We start from the raw sequence: 6003 nt of genomic DNA on the forward strand, positions 1-6003 counted from the left end.
TCAGCTCCACCTCAGTTGTTAAACTATGTACACAGGAACTCTGGGCACTGCCCAGTGAGATGTTAATATTATAAGAGACCCAGACAGCACTGTGACAGAGCTAACAGACTCCATGAGTTAATGGGCATCTGCATTCACGTTTAGTTTGCATCAATAGAAAAAGACCTGCTGGAGGGAAGTTAGTCTTTAGAGTTTAATCTTTTCTGCGGTTTCCACTGCTTTCTGTTACAGGTCTTTTTTGAAACTGATTGCAGATTGGATGGGAGAAGAAACAGGCTGGTATTCTGAGGGAAATGTTGTGTTGGCATGTCAGATAGAATAAAAAGTTGCATACATGAGGAGCACCAATCCCACAATAAATACCCATGTGGTAGGAAATACCCATTGTCGGGGGGGGGGGGGTTCCAAACAGAAAAGAGAGCTCACCTTAAATTAATTTTATTGTCTTCCACTCCAACCGACTCAGAGATATGTTTGAGATATGCAAGTCATCATCTCAGCAGCTTTCAATACCATTGACTATGGTATTCTTCTGGAGCAGCTGTCTGAGTTGAGGGTGGGAAGCACCGCTTTGTGGTGGTTCCAGTCCTGCTTGGAAGTTTGTTTCCTGAGGGTGATGCTTGAGGAATGCGCTTCCGCCCCATGGAGCCTTCCATGTGGGGTTCCCCAGGGTTCAGTTTTATCCCCTGTGCTGTTTAACATCTACATGAAACTGCTGAGTGGGGTTATCTGGAGCCTAAGAGTATTTTTTCAGCAATATGCTGATGACACACAACTCTACTTCTCCTTTACATCTGCAGGCATAGCTGGACCATCGTGTTGCCTTGGCAATGGACTAGATGAGTGCCAACAAACTGAAGCTCAATCCAGATAAGACTGAGGCACTGTTATTGGATGGTTCCCTACACCAGATGGATGGGAGACTGCCTGCTCTTGAGGGGTTTACATTTCCATCAGTTGGAGGAGTAAGTTATGTAGCTGGGTCCTTTACTGTTGCTTGAGGCTCAGGTGGCCTCAGTGGCACAGAGTGCCTTCCATCAGCTTTGGATGGTGCCCCAGTTGTGTCTCTATCTGGACAAGGATAGCCCAACTGCTATGCTCTGATGCTCTTGGTTATATTACTGAAACATGCTGTACTTAAGGCTGCCTCTGAAGGCAGCTAGGAAAATTCAGCTGGTGCAGAATTCAACAGCCAGGTTGCTCACAGGGCAAGACAGTTTGAGTATAAGACATCAATCCCGGCCAGACTGCACTAGCTGCCAATTAGTTTCCAGGTCCAATTAAAAGTGCTGGTTTTACCCTTTAAAGTCTTAAATAACTCGGGACCACAATACCTCAAGGACCGCCTCTTCCTATATGAACCAACCCAGAGACTATGATCAACATTTGAGGCCCTTTTTCATGGGCCTTCTCCACAAGGGTGGCAACACAAGAACGGGCCTTTTCTGTGGTGGCTCCCCATTTGTGGAATGTTCTCTCCACATTCATTACCTGTCTTTATGCACAGGTGAAAACATTTCTCTTCAACCAGGCATTTGGCTGATTAACATTCTAGAGCCTTTTAAAATGTGTATGTGGGAGGGAGTCAGTTGGTTGGTTTGCTTTTGTCTTATGTATTTTGCCTTTCCATATTGTAGTTTTATGTTGTGAACCACCCTATGATCTACAGATGAAGAGTGGTATACATATTTAATAAATCATAATTATCTGGTTTTGCATTCACTAAATAATATACATGCAAGTGTGCACTCATACTCATAGCAAGTTTCTGCCTAGTGAGGTGCTCCTTTCCAGCAAAATTAATGCTGAATAAAGTTCACAACACCCAAATTGGTAAACTGGTTGAATGGTGTGTGCATGTCAGTCAGTCTCTTGCCTCTCCGAGATTTGCTCTGTTTAATGCTCCACCCAATCTTCTATTTCCATATGCAGAGTTCAGGGATAGGCAGTTTAATCATTAACTCCATGCCATGGTATGCTTTGCATGAGACATACCCTTCAACAGTTGAAAGCCAGCCGTGAGCCACAGTCAGGTGCAGAATGTTTACTTCCGTGGTGCTTGTGCTGTAGCCAGGACAATTCTAATTGCAATTCATTCTTCTGGAGAATAGAAAATCAATAAGAAATAAAACTCATCTGAGAGAAGCAGAATGATGAATGAATGAATTCACCCATTTGGTAGTGCCATTTGGTAGAGCTTGGTAATTGTCCTCAAGCTCAGGCATACCTAAGTGTGGACCCTCTCATGTGAACCAAGTGTTATGTTATATAAATAAGCCTTGTTTATAAATATTGAAATGAATGAATGAATGAATGAATGAATCTAAGTACACATATACATTTCTGCACTGGATTCAAACAATGCCCATGTCCTTAGCATGCTTTCTTTTATTTTCTTCTTTTTTACTTTTTGGTACAGCCAAGATTTCAAGGAAGAGGGACTATAGTTCATTGGTAGAGTGTGTGCTTTGCATCCAGAAGATCTCAGGTTAAATTCCTGTATAATTATCTAATACAAACATATTTGCAAATGTATCTGTATGAACCCTATTAAGTTGTGGGTGAACATATCAGACGATACAGCGATTCTTCAAACAGCTCTTGTTTATTCACAGGCCAGAACAGAACTGAACTGAAGGGTTCAGCCAGCCTGCTTATATAGAGCTCCACTACAATGCAACAGTAACCACTTTCTGTAACTATCCAATCACTGAACATTCAATCCCTTATTTGCATATGTGGACCTGAGTGAAAACTATCTACAGTATCCCCCTGCTGGCCCAGGGTGAGAACTTCAGTACATAACAAACCAAACTTCACATCAAATCAGTCTTATATGATTCCACGATGCTGTTGTGCAATATTCCTAATGTGATCCCCTAATAACTGCCTGAAAACAGTGGTTTCATTATCAAACTTAAAATATTTATGATTGGGGGGGGGGGAGGCCCTGTTTGTGTAAATTTGCAGTAGGGATAGGGCAAATCTGACAATTTTGGTTTCATTTGGTTTCTCCTTTTTCTAATATTTAGTTCAGTTCTCCACATTTCCACATCAGTTTGCAATAAAAAAGTCATCATGAAAAATTTTCAGTATCTTAATGCAACCTTCTTCTAATATACATATTTTTGGAATTCGTTTTGTATGTTGTTTTCACTAATACATGCTTTCTGTGCACACTTTACCTCAATATATTGATTCATTAGTTGATTTCACTTACATGCTGGTTTTCCACAATGAGCTGTGGAACATTCAAAACATCAAAATAGAGAACATTGGAGATACAAATATACAAAATACAGAATATGTCAGTAAATTCAAAATAACAAAAATCAACAATTTAGCAAACACAAAATAAATTCTATTTTAGAAAAAAGCCCACTCTAAGAATAAGTACCGTACATAAATACAATGCAAATGTGAAAGTTAAGCAACAATAAGTTTCTGCTTCTGGTCCTGCTGCACGCCAAGGAATCTGGCTTAAATCCAGTTCAGAACGAGGGGTAGATGACATACAGCTGGCATGCAGGCGAGATCACAGGCTCTAAGCAGTTTTAAACACATTACATAGCTGGAGAGCTTCACTGCAAAATTTGGAAAAATGTGAATTCTTTGTTTCTGCATGCATATTGCTTCAGAAAATGCAATTTAATTAGGTTTGCCTTTAAATGTGAACTGAAACAAATTTATTTCCCATCCCAAATGTACCGTAATCCATAATATCTGGGGAGGGGAAAGATAGAGCTCTCAGCCATTACTAATCGAAGGGACATTGAAATAAGGAGTGCATGGGTCATATATACAGCCCAATCTTCATCTGGAGTAAAACAGTTTACATGTCTCTCCTCTAACAGAGACACTTCAGAACACAAGAGGTAATAGTCTAAGAAAATATGTAAATATGATAAAATGAACTAGTCAACAGGGAGCTTTTGGAGATTAACTTTGAAAAATAAAAATGGAATCCCATAACCTTTATAAAGCAGGTCTGTGTGGGAACAGGTCTACCTTGATGCACTGAAATGTGCCACAGCAAAGGGTTATGGAAACTCAATGCATCTTGCATACATTATGGTTGCATATTTTTGATCTCGCCTAAATTGGGATACTTTTTCACTCCACCCTGTAAGGAAAAAGTAATAAATTCCTAAGAAGCAACAAGCATACCTGCAGGGCTGCCATGTTTATGAAGGCTGTCAGTCAGAGTGTTCTCTGACGGTGTCCCATCTCCTCAGGAGCAGGTCTGCCCTGTTTGTTTGGCAATGAACGGAGTGTGTCATGCAAAAGGCATTGCAGGTTAAAGGCCTCCGGGCTTTGTTTTGCTTGGGCATAGCAACAGCAGCTCAAACAAAGCTTGGCAAGCTCCAGAGTAGCTGAGTAATACCTTAGCGAGAGGTACTTGTACCACATCTTTTTTCAAAAAGTCAGAGGTGTTCACTGACCAAAGACTTGACCAGACAATTTGCAGCACAGTACTGTAATACTCATTCCTAGTGCAGCTGTTGTGCCTTTGTTGTGCAGTGCTCAAATATCTTCTCCTTAAAGTACAATACAGTGGCACTTCGGTTCTCAAACGTCTCCGTTGACGAACGTTTCAGAACTCAAACGTCGTAAATGCTTCCATTTTCGAACACGCCTCAGAAGTCAAACGGCTTCCGCTGAGTGTATATGTTATTTTTCTCAATTTCCCCGTTGCACCTCAGTTTTCAAAAGTTTCAGAATGTGACGGGTCTGCTGGAACAGATTACGTTCGAAAACCGAGGTACCACTGTTGCAGGGGTATTGTGTTTCCCAAGGCTTCAAAGGACAGTGTCCTCTTACTGGGAAAATGTGGTTCTCTCCCCAGCCGGTGTGTCCTTTGCTATATTGAGAGTTGTGTGGAGAAGCCTGAGATTGAATTTGGGACTTACGGCATACAAAGCATATACGCTACTGAGCTACAGCCTTTCCCTGTCAATTAGATCTTAAAATGTCTGAAGTGTATGAACTATGTGTGATGCTGAGGTGGGGCTTTCTTACAAGTGTGCTTTCTTGCACACTGATTTCATCAGGATGAAGCCTAGACATTTTAAAATTAAATGACTGTAACTCACTTGGCGGAAACTCAACAGCTCATGGAGTTGGGTGGCATTGCCATGTTAAAGTTCCTATCCATTTCAGCTGCTCTGGAATTTACAGGAAATATAAACAGGGTGAGAGTTGAGCACAGCCTTCGGTAAACAGTCTAAATACCATTACCAACCAGCCTGAATTTTACTGGCCTACCAGAATTCTGTCTTCCTGGCCAGTTGTCATAAAAAGTAGAATGGAAACATTGTGGCCAGTGCTTTCTATATTTGCATGTTGGTATTTTTAAAGCAGTTTCTTGTCAAAAGAGGAAATTCAAAGGCATTTCCCCTCCTTAGGTTTTTGTTTTGATTTTTTAAAAAATATTTGCTTTGTTCAAGGCAATGGTGCTCTGCACATATACAGAGGCATTTGAATTATTATTTTTTAAAATAATAACAATAATAAAGATGTCAACCCTAAATCTATCTTGAAATAGATAAATAAAATAAAACAGAAATGAAGGAGAGAGCACAGACAAACACTTGTTAAAGAAATCAGTTTTTACAAATTCTCTTCATATGTTGATAGCTGTATTTTATAAGCAGCCTGTATTTTCATGAGGTTTGTGGCATGACTATATTTAACAGCTGCCTTTTACAGCCCATAAAATTAAAGGGTTGTAGTAAAATTATAAGCAGTGAGAAGAGAAGTGCTTGTGGTAGGCTTACGGCTGATGAATGCGCAGCCTATCCCAGAATGAAAGGCTAGCCTAGGGCAACCCTGAAATTTAATTCTGGTCTTGTCTCTCTTTGCCCCTTAGCAGCGCTGCTCAGAGATGCCCTGTCATTGCTGCGATGGTTCCACCCATCGCCAGACTCTTCCTCACCCCACCGCTCTGGCATGTTGACAGCGCGCTAGCGCAAAGCACGCTGGGAAAGCGAGTCCGCCGCCTTC

The sequence above is a fragment of the Podarcis cretensis genome (assembly GCF_951804945.1).
Source record: "Podarcis cretensis genome assembly, chromosome: 1".
NCBI classification, from domain to species: domain Eukaryota; kingdom Metazoa; phylum Chordata; class Lepidosauria; order Squamata; family Lacertidae; genus Podarcis; species Podarcis cretensis.